The sequence below is a fragment of the Macrobrachium rosenbergii genome, chromosome 19 (genome assembly GCF_040412425.1).
Source record: "Macrobrachium rosenbergii isolate ZJJX-2024 chromosome 19, ASM4041242v1, whole genome shotgun sequence".
Classification (NCBI taxonomy): Eukaryota; Metazoa; Arthropoda; class Malacostraca; order Decapoda; family Palaemonidae; genus Macrobrachium; species Macrobrachium rosenbergii.
Genome location: NC_089759.1, coordinates 32,064,157 through 32,082,259, shown reverse-complemented (window position 1 = coordinate 32,082,259; position 18,103 = coordinate 32,064,157).

Genomic DNA, 18,103 nt, shown 5'->3' with positions numbered 1-18,103 from the left:
TTTTATATGCCTCTACGATTTCTATAGTAGAAGGTACATAGGTAACCAAACTGCTATATTATATATACATATATATATATATATATATATATATATATATATATATATATATATATATATATATATATATATATATATATATATATATGTATGTATATCCTATGCTGAAGGATCAGTTGCAGATTTAATAAGAAACGAAATTCTTGCAAATACCCATGGCATCTTTATTCACATATTTATAAAATTAGTACAATTAATTAAACTTTATCCTAAAAACTTACTTCCTAACATATGTTAAAGAAAAGAATACTAATCTAAGTTGGATTTTGAATAGGAAATCTCACTCACTCAGATTATTTATTAGTGAAGATGCAGGCACACATTCAACTCTTCTCAATACGTTTTCCTCAGCAGAAAACCCAAGAGTGTTATCTGACATTCTCCACAGGACACAAGTTAAAGCCAAACGCAGAGGACCAAAAACTTATAACAATTCTCGCATAAACGTAAAGTTTAAAGGAAAGGAAAACGAGATCTACTTCACTAAAATGGATCTATTTTATCAAGAAAAGTAAAAAATGCGCCGAATTTTCTTCGGCGCAATCGAGTTTTCTGTACAGGGTATAATGCTGTATAATACTTTCAGCCATGGCCCATGAAATTCAGTCACGGTCCGGTGGTGACCTCAGCCACGTTCCATGAAACTCTCAGCCGCGGCCCATGAAACTCAGCCATGGTCCGTTGGTGGCCTGTTTTGTTGGTATTTATAGCGGTGCCAGAAGTACGATTGTGGCTAACTTTAACTTTAAATAAAATAAAAACTACTGAGGCTAGAGGGCTGCAATTTGGTATGTTTGATAATTGGAGGGTGGATGATCAATACAGCAATTTGCAGCCCTATAGCCTCATTAGTTTTTAAGATCTGAGGACCGACAGAAAAAAGTACGGACGGACAGACAAAGCCATCTCAATAGTTTTCTTTTACAGCAGACTAAAGAGGCAATAGCTCCCTCTTCTTTTTTTCACAATTTGCTGAGTTGAGAGAATGTCCATTAAGGATAAACTTCATCAGCCTTAAAGGTATTCCAAAAGGGTAGAGAAGAAGATTCTTAAACTGTATTTAGGTAAGAAAATTTAGGGAGTGTTATTCCCTTTTAACTTTAGTGCAATATTTAACCCTATTTTCTACCTCTCCGGCTTTCAACACACGAACGGTTTCAGTCCGTCATTTTTCCTAAACCTACATATTTTTATGAGCTCATCATTCTTTCCCGTCTTCAATTTTTTCCCTGTTCTATCAAACACTGGAAATGTCTTCGTTCTCCTGTTTTCCCTGATTGGCAGTCGTCATCGCTCTCATAATGAAGAGGCAGGTCTGTCTATATTTTCCTTCGGGGTAAAAGAGTCACTGCGCTTGCTCCCTTGTCTTTGTCTTATTTCCTTTGTGCTTAAAAACTCCGTAGTGGATATTGATTTGCTTATCGCACTGCCTCTTATTCGAGACAAAGATTAATTCACCACTGTTGCTTTTAATGCGATAGATTAGGAGGATTTATCCATCACTATGAAAATAAGTAATCATCTGCAGCATTAATTACGTACATCATTTTTGTAGACAAGCTACATGAATAATGCCTTGAGAAATTAATGTTTTTTCTTTATATATATATATATATATATATATATATATATATATATATATATATATATATATATATATATATATAATCTTGCTGTATCGCATATTTGGTGTCACATGATTTTGCCAGTAATTTAACGCATATTGCCATGGATCAATGATAATCGCATTACTTCAGAGTAAAATATGATATTCACAGCAACTGTGAAGAATAATAGCCTTGGAAATAATAACCACTCTCATTTGATTGGACGGAAATTAGAAATCTCATCTTTTATCCACTCGCCAGCGGACTTAATTACAGCTACAAGAACACACTTGTGACGGGAAAGAGAGAGAGAGAGAGAGAGAGAGAGAGAGAGAGAGAGAGAGAGAGAGAGAGAGAGAGAGAGAGCGGTTATTGAGAAAAGTCTGTATCTATATAAAGTAAGTTATATGACATCCGTGAACTTATCTTTGTTACAAGATATGATCAATATTCAGTTAATTTAATACGTTGGGCAAAAAATGGAAGATTTTAACAACAAAAAGAATAATAATTTCCGGGGACTAAAATTTACGCGATAGCTGCATATACTGGAAAAAAAACTTACTTTAAGGTAAACCGAACAATAGACAATCTACGAAAAGGAAACCCCCTATTATATCCAGAGTCCAGCAGGTGGACTTTATATATATATATATATATATATATATATATATATATATATATATATATATATATATATATATATATATATATATATATATATATATATTATATATAAATAGTTTTAATGGATACGCAAGAGCAAATGGGCGCGCGTGCACACACACACACACACTGTGCGTGTGTGTGTGTATGGTGCACGCGCGCGCTCAGTTGCTCTCGCGTAATGGATACGCGAGAGCAAATGAGCGAGCGCGTGCACACACACACACACACACATACATCGCGTATCCATTAAAACTATTTATACAGCAGGGTAAATAGTGCGATCTCTGTATCTCCCATCCACTTGTCCTGAATAAATAGAGGAAAATGTTGCTTTTTATGACCGTCGTCACGCGCAAGAGGGAAAGGAGACGTAATCTATTTCCCTGCATTGTAGGGAATACTAAAACCAAGACAATTGAGCAGTCTCCTTTATCCTGCCTAATATACGGTCTCTGAATGGCCCTTGAAAAAAAAAAAAAGTCTCATTTCTGTAATGCTTTTGCCAGAGTGAATGTCCAACTGAATCTTCTTCTTCATTTTTATTACACCATTTATCACGCTCACAAAGTTCGTAGTAATTGTTTTGGAAGTTGAAATTCTATATGGATTGAAAGCCATTTTTGTTTCCGCTATTTTTCGGAACGACTTCATAGGGAAATGGAATGAAAACGTTATTCAGCAATTCTTTTGCTCTGCTTCAGGTATGTATTACTTTCATTTTTATCTTTGATGGACAGTTTATTAAGGGGAGTATAAGGTTTATGGAAGTAGAGAATTCTGACGATAAAGTGTAGGCTACTTTTTCATTAGAAACAAGAAACAAGTGCAGATCACTGTTGAAATTTGCATTCGATTACTGCATAAGAAGCAAATTATCCTCTATTATTTCTGACTAAGATATCATGAAGAATATATATTACTACCACTTTGAGGTGATTTTCTATAAAAGATTTGGCCACTCAAACAGTCACTTATATCAACAGTGCTCCATCATACCATGCCAGACAAATATTTTATGAGGTGTTGAATATTTAAAGTTTCCTTAATGCAAAGAGAAAGGGACAGGAAGGGATGAGCATTAAAGGAAGTATATCTAACTTTCATAGTTATGCAAAAGTGAGTATTTAAATATTCTCTCTCTCTCTCTCTCTTTCAATCTTCTTTGACATTTATACATGCAGGAGCATTTGTGCTTGTACCTAGATTCTTTGTTAGCTTTGAAACAGTTTTCAGCTCCTAGAAAATTAAGCAACCATAAGAACAAGGAAGCTTAGTTCACCTTTTTACCGCATCCCTTACCTAAACACTGTGACAATGCATCTTAGCGTTTGTTGGCCTATAAATGAAAAATAAAATCCACCTCACTCCTTTCCTTGATTTCAGAAGTTGGCCAGATTAAGGGATCAGGTGGCCGTGTTGCCACGACCGCCCCCTTCCCCCTCCCTACCCCGGTCGTCTTCAGCCAATACCATAAATGAAAAGCAGCTTTTCCCTGGGAGATGTTGTATATCTCTTTACAAAACTTAGTCGGAATATTCCCGGGTTTGAGTAATGTTAGTCATAATTTTAAATATATAAAATGCTATTATTAGCATAAGAACAAAAGCGCTTTTCAACACCCTGTTTTTTTAAATAGATATGCAGTAAAAGTAAACTTGAAAACATATTTTTGTCAGAACTTCGAAAAAAAAAACCTTAAATGGTTGAAGTCCTAGATAGCTATACAGTACATGGTGTAAGAAATAAGATAATTCCAAAGTGGAGTATTACACAGAAACTGAAGATTAGTAAAGGGTTATTAATTTAAACTGCTCAACGTATTGGCTGTTGGTACAGCACTCAACCAAATATATTGTCAAAAATGTCCTTTGAGTTGCACAAAGTGCGACCACTAAAATTCTTGAGGTCTTTTGCAAGTTCCTAACCACTGTTATCTAAGATGAGGTCGCTCAACCTGCGTCCATCCCGCCAGAGATGGCCACTGGAGCTTTGCCTTTTGTGCACAAGTCTTCAGGTATTCGTCGGTGGTCACTGATTCATTACTGACCGAAGTATCATTTACTTAGAAAATTATAAAATTACTTATAATCACTTTCGATGATTTACACTGCTTATTATAAAATATGATGATACGTACTGGTCTCTTGGTCTGTGACCTGTGGTTACTGCGGGTCTGGTTAATTCGTGGGTGGCTGACAATCAATGAATGGCGAACACTTAAGATCCAAGTTCATCTAAAAAGGCATGGCGAACACCAGTGCTCTGAAAAGAAGGGTACCTTTTTAAAGGGCCCTCCCCTCTCCCCTTTTGACCGCTGCTGGATCTTCTAAAGAGACACGAAGAATTATGAGAGTGGGGTTAAAGCCCCTCCTTGGAAGAAAATAATAATTGGCTGTAGTGTTCCTTGCCACAGACCTCTGCGGTTAGATATGAGTGTGGTAATGAGTCAAAACGATGCCTGTGAAGCCATCGGAGTCTGATGATACTGAATGGAAATGCAACGCTATAGTAGCACTAAAGAGAAGGACCCTTACAGATCATTCAATTGTTCCATGGAAGTCATGTTCCACCTTGGAAATGGGACTTACTTTATCGCCTTAGCATCTGTCCTCCAGTTACGAAATGTTGAACGCCAGACAGTAACACCAAAATGTTCCTTAGAAATTATTCCGTACGTTACTATAAAATGAGCACCCCATGGATTCAGTAAACCCGATTTATTGCTGTTGCTATGTTTTCCTTGGTTTTGTTTAAGAAATTCATTTTCTGTATCTTAAATTTTTCTGTTTTTCTCAGTGACAAATCATATTAGATGTTGAACTTTTTATTCAGCTTGATTCATGTATTAGTTGTCATTTCGATATGAAAAATGACTAACTTAACTTGAATTTGTAACGTAGAAGGAAGTAATTCTGTTTGGGGAAACGTAATTGAAATTCCTATCAGTGCAGTGTTGTGATAAATCCAATATATTTCACGAAAATTTTATTAGTTTGTTCCCGATGTTTAGCTTTCAGACTTCGCTTCGATCTTTCGTTCTTTTGTTTTTATTTAATTATTTCTCATTAAACCTCCCATTTTTATTCGTTTTGTTTAAAATCTCTAAGCATAAGTGAATTAAGAGGGCATGGGCATTTTGAAAACTGAATCACGTTCTTTTCTAATATTCTGTTTATTGAAACTTTTAATAGAGCAGAACTAACGCACAAGACTTGATGGTGCTGTTTCTGGTGGAAAGTCGCCCGCTTCCACTTTCAAATGTTCACAGCTCTTCTGAATAGCTATAGCGACCTTGCCTTTACATACTTCGTATTTTTTCGCCAATAAAAATATTGTCTTCTCATATCATGGAAACCATATGTTTATTATCTGTTAACTTGATATTAATTTTGATTTGAAGCGTATAAGCTCTTGGGTATTAAGTGTCCCATTGCATCTTGAGAATTCAGTTGAAGATCATTATTCTGCTTTAATCTAAAGGCGCTTGTAATATTTTCCAAATGACAATAAAGCTCGCTACTATGGCAATATTTGTAATAAATTACCCGTTTTTGCTTTGTTGGAAGATTAATCCGACTGATCATTTTGAAAATGAGAAAAAAGGGTATAAGCTCCAAAAAACGCGGCTTTTTATTTGGAAGATTATTCTTCTTCCCTTTGAAACAGGAATTCGTGTTTTCTCCCTTAAGCCATTTGCTGGCTTCAAGAGGAGGGTTGAACATAAGGTAAACGCCCTAACCGTATAGAGATTTACTAATTAGTGATGCAAGATGCAATGGTTCTTTATAAAACATCCGAGCAATTGCGTAAATAAACAGAATACTAAGTCAATTTTAAAAGAAAACATTTTTAAATTCGATATAATAAACTGTATAGAATATAAATGCTCTGTTCACGAAATCAGAGACAGCTTCAACGTCCCGTAATAAAAGCGAGACACGATCCTAAAATTGGCGTTGTTGCTCGAACAGCTGTCATAAAGCTTTTTTGGAAACTATGTCGATCCCCGCTCAGAATTCATAATTCCATTCTCGCTTCGTGTGCTGGCTCGGGTATAAAGCATGGGGGGAGGAGTACACTATGCACTTTACTGAATTAATAAAAGATACTATGCTGTATCCCATTGTGGCCACGCAAAGACTTTGTTGTTGTTTTTTTTATTCTAATTTGTTTACCAGTTTTGTTTTCTGTTAGTTCAAAGTTCTTGTGAAATACAGCTGATGAATTCGTTTGGTGTGCACTTAGATTATTGGAATTTAGATATCATACATCATCTTCCCTCTTCTCTGACGTCCTACTGTAATTGGGAGCAAGTCCACTCATGTGCGACATATACATGACCAATCTGGAACGTTAATGAAGCGCTACCATCTTCCTTTCTCACAACGACCCAACGGTCTTGGTCATGGTCCCAGGTCTAGTCATGGTCCCATTTACTGAGACCTGGGACCATCTGCCATTGCCTCATTAGGTCTTCTGCTGTCCGACCCTTCACGGTGCTTTCCCAAAGTGATATCGTCGTAACGCCGATCATAAAAGTTTTCAAGTTGTTAGGTCATTCATAATAAGTTGCTTTGTTCTGTAAGTCACGATCTATGACGGTAAAGTTGAACGCAGATTTCATAATCGTATTAATTCTATTCAATTATTTTTGTCTCTTGGTTTTTCATCTGCTTTTACAATCATTTACCGACAAGATACTCCAGTGGGTTCTGCTTGCTTTTTATGAAGTGGGGAGCCAAAGCCAATGTGACAGAAAAAACGAGGCTTTCATCAGTATTACAAAATGAATCATCTTTAATGCTAGGACAAGGGCAAAAGAACAAATAGAATTAATAAAACATCAAAGTAAAACATGAAAAAACAGAAATATCTTTCGTATACATAATCCACTATTACAACAGAAAACCTTAAAAGTCACGGACCTGAAAACATCCCCTATCCTAGTCTTCAATAGAGCTCTGCAAAATATGGACAACTGAAACGCCTGCCACTTGCCTTTACAGTTTACATGTATTACCAAAATACAGTGCAAATCTCTGGATATTGACCAGAGCACTTTCTGAGAAAACTTTGCTTTCAGCATCCACTTTCTCGCTTTAGTTTACGAAAGCAAAACGTTTGGTAATCGTTTATTCTATGATCTGCCTACCCTTTGCAGTCGACGCTGTGTAAATTCAACAACATCAGTCATTTTCGGGATTATTATTTTACGTAACAGTGAAGTATTTTATACATTGCTACTTTGTTAGTAATGATAAAAAAAAATCTTATTTCATTCCTAACCAGGTAAAGCTTTTACAGTATTAGATACGTTTTACTAAACACTCGTTGTAAATCAATAAATATGGCAGAGATTAGAAGTGTTAAAGGATTTTTTACTGTAATCATGAAAAAACTAATAAAAACAGTCATTTTAAGTTAATTTATTAAGAACCATGATTGGCTCGCAACTTTCATTAGAAGGCACAGTACTTTGACTTCTAAAACTTCCTATCAGCAGTTTTAATGCATCGGTAATCATCCCAAGGGAAATCAGACCTTAACAAGGAAGATGTTCAGGAACAAAATTTATTTATCAAACTCTCTTCCTCAGGAAACTATTTTCTGTTCGTTATCGGAATTCATTAGCATTTGTTTATAGTTATTTCTAAATACGGTTCCACAAAAAGGAAGAAATGAAAGTATAATCATGCATGCACAACATACGTCACGTGAACTAATATGAATTATTTTGTTATATCCACCAGTAAATTAGGTCATATCTTACTCATTCACTCGTTTCAGTTTGTCAATTTCCTATAAGCACCTTTGTACCTTTACACGCAATCCCATGAAACTTATATGTGTTCAAGAGGTGAAATAGATACCATTTATGTATATAATATATATACATATATGTGTATATATACATATAATATATATATATATATATATATATATATATATATATATATATATATATATATATATATATATATATATATATATATATATGTATATATATATATATACCTGTATATAGAAGCATTACGCTACAAATGTCCTTTAATATCCACTTCCCCCTGCCTCGGAAATAATATATTTTCATATATGTTACCTGAAGGGGATTTTTTTTTTAGTTGATAAGAAGTTCGTTGTCTCATGGGGTCGAACCATAGAAGACAAGAACTCAGGACTACAGGGACGCCTTAAACCACACACCCATCAAGTGAGGTATAAGTTGATACATAAGTTGATACAGACTCCCACCTACAAATCACTGTCGAACACATGTATTTGTAATTAGAATCGATATCACCCACCTCTACCATGTTAACCGTGTAGTGCGTTTGTTGCGTGCAGCCATATTATGAATGAATTTTATCACATCACCGTGATTCATATACAAGCATAAAGCTACAAAGGTCCATTAATATCCAACTCGCTCTGCATCGGAAATAATATATTTTCATATATGTTACCTGAAGGGGAATTTTTTTAGTTGATAATAAGTTCGTCGTCTCATGGGCTTGAACCACGGAAGACAAGAACTCAGGGCTACAGTGACGCCTTAAACCACACAGCCATCAAGTGAGGTATAATTTGAAACCGACTCTCACATACATATCACTGTGGTATTTGTAATTAGAATCGATATCAACCCACCTCTACCATGTTAACTGTGTGTTGCACTTGTCACACGCAGCCATATTATGAATGAATTTTATCACATCACCGTGATTCATATACAAGCATTAAGCTACAAATGTCCTTTAATGTCCAATTCCCTCTGCCTCGGAAATAATATATTTTCATATATGTAACCCAAAGGGAAATTTTTTAGCTGATAATAAGTTCGTCATCTCTTGGGCTCAAACCACGGCAGACAAGAGCTCAGGACTACAGTGACGCCTTAAACCACACAGCCATCAAGTGAGGCATAAGTTGAAACCGACTCCCACCTACAAATCACTGTCAAACTCAGGTATTTGTAATTAGAATCGATATCAGCCCACTTTTACCATGTTAACTGTGTACTGCATTTGTCGCATGCAACCATATTATGAATGAATTTTATCACATCACCGTGATTCATTTACAAGCATGAAGCTACAAATTTTCTTTAATTTCCAATTCGCTCTGCCTTGGAAATAATATATTTTCATGTATGTTACCCTAAGGGGAATTTTATAGCTGATAACCGTGGAAGACAAGAACTCAGGACTACAGTGACGCCTTAAACCACACAGCCATCAAGTGAGGTATAAGTTGAAACCGACTGCCACCTACAAATCACTGTCGAACTCAGCTATTTGTAATTAGAATCAAAACGATGTTAACTGTGTGGTGCATTTGCCGCACACAGCCATATTATGAATGAATTTTATCACATCACCATGATTCATATACAAGCATTAAGCTACAAATGTCCTTTAATGTCCAATTCCTCTGCCTCGGAAATAATATATTTTCATATATGTTACCCAAAGGGAAATTTTTTTGCTGATAATAAGTTCATCGTCTCTTGGGCTCGAACCACGGAAGACAAGAACTCAGGACTACAGTGGCGCCTTAAACCACACAGCCATCAAGTGAGGTATAAGTTGAAACCGACTCCAACCTACAAATCACTGCCGAACTCAGGTATTTGTAATTAGAATCGATATTAACCCACCACTACAATGTTAACCGAGTAGTGCATTTGTCGCACGCAGCCATATAACGGATGAATTTTATCACATCATCGGAATACGCCTCAGTGAAAGCGATGCCCATTCAAGCCTCTGTGACAACGACAAAGGTTTTCATTCTTAGTATCCATTTTCAGAACAAATGCAGTTCAACATTGATTTACGACACTGCTTGGAACTCCAGCGGTATAGAAAACGTGCTATTTTCGCCTTATTCAGTAAAATATGCACAAATTGTTTTTCGCATACAATATTGTGACACCTAAACGATGATCAAGTTGTGCCCTACCACGTAAAAGAAAAAAAAACTGAAAACATACCATTTTCAGGATCCCATTAGTACGAAATATCAAAGGTTGAAGGTGACGGTTTTCCCATTTCACTTTTAGTGTAAAGATGAAATGACATAAAATTAATATTATTCTCTTCACATCAAACGCATCCAAATTATGGAATGGCCAGTGTCAATGATTTCCCAGCGGAGTTTTTGAAGCTGATGCTCATAAAAAATTTAATAGTAGCTAATGAAGATCCTTGAACTAATGACATTCATATATTTTTTATTTTACTGCCGTTCCTGTGCATATATGTTTACGTGTTTGGTAACGTAATCCTACATATTAATGTTCTTTCATCTCAGTGTCCATGTTGGCATCCACGTTTGGGGAAGCTTACTTTGTAAGTTTATTGCAGTTTCATCCTTTTCCAAACGACCGTTTGCATACACCAGACGCCAAAAAAATTAATATTTATCAAATATTTGTATGTAAAACCCAGTTGCTGAAGTAGTTGCGTCTGTGGTTTTATTTGGGAAGTGAAAGAGAAATGCACGGACTGTGGTTCGAGTTCTTCCTGCCATCCAACACACAACCAAGTTGTAAATGGGTCCCAGCATCAACTGGGGCCAAGGAAAGGTTAGCAAATGAATTCCTGAAGAGTTGTAGAGAACGAAAAGGTTATGTCAATCTGGAAATAAGGAGTGTGGTGAAATAAAAAAAAAAACCGCATGTATGTGGATGTGAATGGGGGAATGTATGCGTGTGTTGTTGGATGTGGGTGTGTATGGTCGCTCACAATTAGTTACAAAAAAAAGTTAAAATAGTGAAGCATTTGTAAATTTTTAAGGGATTCTGCTTGATTTCCTAATAATAGTAGTTATCCATATTACCAGCAATATATACTGCTGCTACAATTGCATCTCTTTTCAAGTTCAATTTCCCATGTGATGTTCGGTAACAATGACTGAGGGTTTATAAAACATCAAATTCTAGGTAAGGTTTCTTCAAAGAGAAAAGAGCAAAATATTTTTCCTCAAATTTGAGAGGTCGGGTCATCGACGCATCATGGATGGAGATCGTTAGTGCACTAATAAGCAGCCGTAAAGTCAAGGATTCCCAATTAAATGATGAGGAACGTTCAGTGAAAAGAAATAAAAAACTGAAGGATGAGATAAGAGTCTTGCCAAAGGCTATAAAATGCAGATGGAGTCATGAAAGGGCTTTTATAAGAGGAATCCCGAAAATATAGAATATAATAATCCTTATTTTCTCTTTCTGCTCGGTTACGAGAGAGAGAGAGAGAGAGAGAGAGAGAGAGAGAGAGAGAGAGAGAGAGAGAGAGAGAGAGAGAGAGAGAGCCATCAGTCATTAAGAATTGTCTATATCTTATATATATATATAAATATATATATATATATATATATATATATATATATATATATATATATATATATATATACACATACATATAAAGGTCTTTTCATGAAATAATATTAAGCCTTGTCAATAATAACAAAAATTGATATGTAAATTTCCAGGAATCAGTAGCACGTAATAGTATACTGAATTCGTTAAACTGTAGAATCAAATTTATAAAAGTTTATTACAATTTGTGTGTATGTGTTTTACCTTTGGCATTTTATGAAACACTCTTATGTCACATAAATGTGTAATTATCATCCACGTTATGTCCAGTATGTCCACCATCCTGATGGTTTATTAGGATTTATCATACCCTAATATTTCTCTAACATTTAAAGGTAACACTATGATATATTTTAAAGCATAGTTTTCTTTTCATTACTGATAATCTTTCTATACTTTGTAATTTTGTCACATCCGCAAATCAGTTTAATAGACGATCACATTTATTGATAACAACAGTGACAAAAATTAATGTAATAAAGTCATCACTCCAAAGAACATTTTAAATCATTCAGGTCCACGAAATTACATTAGGATAAAATAAATTCTCATATCTTGGAAAGAATTAATAGTATAATAATTTAGTTATTTGAACAAACTTTCTGGAAACAAGGATGCTTATCTTTCATTTCTAATACTTCTTAATTTCAAAGTAAAACGAGCTTTTGATTACATGCAGTTAGGACACCAATTTTTCTCAAGGATATTTTTCACTCTTAAAATATGAAATCTTACTTAAAAAAATTCCTGATCATATTTACGTCTCAAAACCACATATCCTGTTTCTGCAATTGAATAACGTTAATAACCCAAGCTCAAAAGTTGGAAATAAATTCATTCTCTCTCTCTCTCTCTCTCTCTCTCTCTCTCTCTCTCTCTCTCTCTTGTGTAAGAGAAAGAAATTATGTTAAATACCGTCAGGAAACGTACGATGCTTAGCTCTTTAACAGTTAGGGAAGTAACAAGAGAAATTAACCTTCCCTTCACATTTTCATCTAAAAGACGGAATGGAATACTAACCCTTAGATGCGAGGTCAGTTTATTCAGTATTCCAGGCTGTGACGTAATAAGTGGAAAATGCCTGAGTCTATGTGCGGATGAAGAAGACCTGGGGAGGTGGTGTGTTATTTAATTGAGATTTCCTTTTGAAGCGTTTAATTGCAAGGCTTCTAGATTTCTGGCAATATGGCGTTTGCCATTGAAGGTATGGGAACTTAATAGTTTTTCCTTATTGTAAAAAAAAAAAAAATCTAATGTACTGAGGCTATTATTTGAGCCAGGTAAAGTTGGTGCTAGGTTATTGTGGTATCCTCTGAAAAATTTTATATTTACATGGAAAATAATGTCAGGGAGAGAGAGAGAGAGAGAGAGAGAGAGAGAGAGAGAGAGAGAGAGAGAGAGAGAGAGAGAGAGAATGAAAATTATTTTAAAAGACTAAGGTTATTAAAGCTGGTAGTGCAGACTGAAACGAGACGGGAAACCTATGATCTAGGATAAAAATATAAATTGGAAGGAAAAAGAGAACGATGCAAATATTTTTGATAGTGACAAACACATTTATGATGAAACCTTTTGGAAACTTTACCTTTGGCAAGAAAGAAAGCTCTACCTTTGCAATGTTTTCATAAGGTGTCCTTAACCGTAAATGTGCCACTATGTCGAGGATTCCTTGCAAATCTCAGATGTAGCATGCAATGAATCAGAGGTCGTTTTCGATTCGTTCGCGTTAGCTTTCACATCATACGTATGATCTGAAAATTTTCATTGTGCATAAAGAAAAATTTGTGTTGACAGTTAATAAAACTCTGAGATATGAAACAAACAATTTGCAAATAAAATTAGATTAAAATTTGTTTTATCAAAACATCTCTAAACTTTACATCTCCTATATTGTAGAGAAAGTAACTATTACCTCAATTATATATTTTGAGATATCTTGCTAAACTAAGAGGCCGGTGGGATGGGAGAATTTTTTTTTTTTTTTTTTTTTTTGCAGCACAGACACTGAAAATCCAGTGAAGAAATATCAGCAAAAAGGCACAGATTTAACCTCGACTTGCCTTCTAAATGACAGAGGGTTTTAAGTCAAGGAAACTACATACAGAAAATGTCCCAAAGAGAGATATAACGAGTTACTGATAATGGAATAAGAGAGTCACCATTTACGAAAACGTAAACAACCTGAAAGTGTGGTCTGCCGTCATATATTAATGGTTTTGAATTGGAAAATAAAAAATTCTTGAACAAGATCCATCACTCTAAAAAAAAAAAAAAAAAAAAATATATATATATACATATATATAATATATATAAAAAAAAATATATATATATATACATAAAATTAAAGAATGAAAATCTCATCAAATGCAACGCGGGAAGCACCTAAAAGCCAACCCATTTTACCAGTGTTTAACATCAGCAAATATCCCAAAAGTTTGAGACAGGAAACTTGTTTGGCAGCGCTGACTAATGCATTCGTCGTTTTATTTCACCTTTTTACATTTTTCAAAGTATTTTTAGAACTGATTTTAATACCCAATAAAAATCATCATTTGTATAGCTAAATAAATTATAAATTTTTTTAAGGAATAATTTTAAAATAATAATTTATGAATTCACTCGCAAGCTCTTCGTGTAATTAATTGAATTACCGGTTATCGATGTTGGTTTTTTTATCATAGATTAAGTTCCACAAACACTAATCGTGCGTTTTTTAATGTCTAATCGTTCCTTGGAGTCATATAGTTACATACAGTTATTGTTTCTGTGAAATTCTTCCTAGTTTCTGGTTGGTTCCATTAATAATAATAATAATAATAATAATAATAATAATAATAATAATAATAATAATAATAATAATAATAGTAATAATAATAATAATAATAATAATAATAATAATAATAATAATTTATTTAAATAATAATAATAATAATAATAATAATAATAATAATAATAATTTTCTTGTCCATCCTTATTTCTTTCGGAAAAACAAGCAAAGAAGCCACCGGGAAACACCAAAGAGAAATGGAAAACTTCTATTTTGAACATTTCTTTTAGGATGAACTCTCGCCCGAAAAAACGGAATAATTACAAGTAATTGAGCGTCATTATTATATTCCTCAGCAATAGATAAACTAATGGGGAGTGAAGCATCTCTGACTATATAAAGATATTATGCTATCGTTATCGTATATCGTTCGGTATGGCCGGCGGGTTCCATTAGTTTAGAATGGAGATGCAAATTCAAACAAAATATTTACATGGACCTGACTGTACAATTTCTGTCCTTATAATAACGCATACTTACTGTACATTTTCTGTCCTTATAATAACGCATGCTCTTATAACAATGACATAAATACACCCGCGCATACACACAAGCACACATACACCCAGCTTAGGTTTTCAACGGAATCTCCTACTTGCAGAAATGAATATTTCAGACTTGGATGGCCAATTTGCATCGGTTAAAAGTTATTAAATTTCATTTCGACTTTGTCCAGCAAAGAAACTGTCATGACATTTGTCTCCCTTATCAACGTTATTAATTATCAAAAATAAAAGAATTGGAATGGGAATTACATTTGCAGAGGACCAGGGTCCAGCTCCAGTTGTTGGTTACGAGTTACTTGGTGATTTAAGGTTTCACCGTTTCATTTGCAAGATCCTTAACATCCTCTGGCTGGGCAATTATTATATAAGATTGATCAGTTACTTTAACGCTCTTGACCAAATAATTCCCTATCCTAAATTTCTAATTAAAACCTAGTTCTTTTCTCAACACCGACGCCTTCTTCGTCAAACCAAATTCCTGGCAGGAGTAATAACGGTGCATTGTTCTCTTTGTGCAGCAACGACAAAAATGAGTTTCCATCAGAAGATTATCTTGGGAAAACTTTTAGAAATAAAGATTTCCTCTCGCTTGGTGTAGACTTGTTTACCTGAACATTATATCGACTCTTTTCGCAAGAGTGATGGCAAGACTGAAATAGCTTATGATCGTCAAGTTTCATTTTTGTTTTTCACAGGCAAAGATATGTCTTTTATGTTCCAATCTGAGGGGAATATAGCTAAACTCAACATAATGTAAAAGCTCATAGCCTGGGGAAAACAAGAGGTATTTTTGTTAACTTGTTCTGGGAACGAATTTTTCTTTTAATGGCTTATTTTTAGCTTTACGTTATTTTATGTAAGTTAAAATGCCGTAGCAAAAACTAGGAACACTGGAATTTATATTCGAGGCAAACGTTCCAGTTGCTGAACGGATCTACTAACAGTCGCAGGCAAAAAAGTAAGTGTTTACAGTAATTACGTATCAGACATTGAGATCATGAGCATTTTTATCTTTGGCAAGTAAACACAAAATGTTGAAATAAATAGCTCATGTGACAGCACCCAGTGGGAGCTGCCAGTCGTAGTGTCTAAGGGGGAGTTCCATGCCTCGTATGATCCCTCTATTTAAAAATATCTGTTTCTATAATAATAAAATCCGAGTGGATCTTTCTTGTTTGTCCGTCCCGGGTGGGGGAGGGTAGGTAGAGGATCGGGAAGATAGGGGAGACATGACACATCCACCTCTTGCAAACCTGTTTGTCTGCCCCGGGTGGGGGCGGGTTAGCTAGAGGGATCAGGAGAGCAGGGGAGACATGACGGGTAGCGCGCACCATCAAGCTTGTAAAGATAATGATCTTCAAGAAATTCTTTGCTAAGGGGTTCATCCTGGAATCAGCATATAGAAATGTAAATCGCAGTAAATACTTTCTTGTCTGTCTATGGCTCCTGACATATACTAGGGAAAACGGCTTATTAATGGAAAAAACCTATTCAATTGTCTTTTCTAAATGTGCTTTTCATGACGAAAAATAGACATCTTTATTATTTAACCATATTCGTGTTTAAGGAAATTTCTCCAAATGGGGTTCTAAGTTAGCTGACATCTGATGTTGAATATCTCTTACACCGTAATTTTCAATTTCATGGATTAGGAATAGGTTGTTAAGCCCCATTAACTTTTTTTTTTCATTTATAACCAGAAGAATTGGTAGGCGGTAGGCCGGGATGGACATACAAAGCTAAGAATGTAAGCCGAAGGCTTCACCGTTCAGCCAGGCGTCCACTTGGCCTGATTGCTTATACATATAATATATATATATATATATATATATATATATATATATATATATATATATACACACATATACATATATATATATATATATATATATATATATATATATATATATATATATATATATATATATATATATATATATATGTGTATGTGTGTGTGTGTGTGTGTGTGTGTGTGTGTGTGTGTGTGTGTGTGATATTTTCACAACTAAACTAAATGATATGAAGACCATTTTCAGTTCTTGTTACAACTTTATATCATTTAAACTACTATATATTGGCTACCAAAGTGAATTATTTACCATTTCTCTCATTCATCACACGAATCCGATAGTAAAATATATTTTCCATTATATCACATCTACAAACATTTTCTATAGATTTTTCTGTATTGTGCTTTTTATGGTATTATTTGCTCTTGGTACATGCAAGAGGAGGGTTGCAGTCCATAGGGGGCTGCTCTATTGGATAGTTTGAGTGTAATTCACGGCCTTTTTTTTTTTGTACCTATTTTTTCTTTTGATTCTCTCCAACCAACGGCCACTGGATTGCCAATCCACAAGCCTTTGCCTATAAAAAAATGGAAGCAAAGAAAGTAGAGATGGTATATAAAAAGAAATTACTCTTCGAATAAAAATAAAACTTGAAAATAACTTGTGAAATAATCTTCCAAAAATTTCAGAATAATCTCTCGAAGGATAACGTTACATCACCACCCGTTCATTAAAGTCTCGTGCATGTGGCAGCTCCATAGGAAATCCGGAGAATGCTCTGGGCTTTATTAGCATTCTCTTTGGTGCTGGGAAATGGATTATCTGTCGCCGTTCCCCCTTTGTTTTCCTTTGCCGCTCTTATGGTGATAAAGAAGGATCTGAGACTCGTCCCTTTTCTTACTCAATCTGTGGAATTGTTACTGTGATTTTTTTTTTCTTTCTTCGCATGGATGGAATAAAACTTACTCAACGTAAAAATCTTTCTCATGTGATCTTTAAATAATCCCCTAAGTGAGCACACACTCACACTCACTCACACACACACACACACACACACACACATATATATATATATATATATATATATATATATATATATATATATATATATATATATATATATATATATACATACATATATTTATATTTATCTATACATATATGTATGTGTGTGAGTGTGTGTATGTGTATCTGGGGAAATATTTCCAATTCAGTTCTTCGAAGACGTCCAAAGGAAATAAGGACCATCCTAAAGAAGATAGACAGAT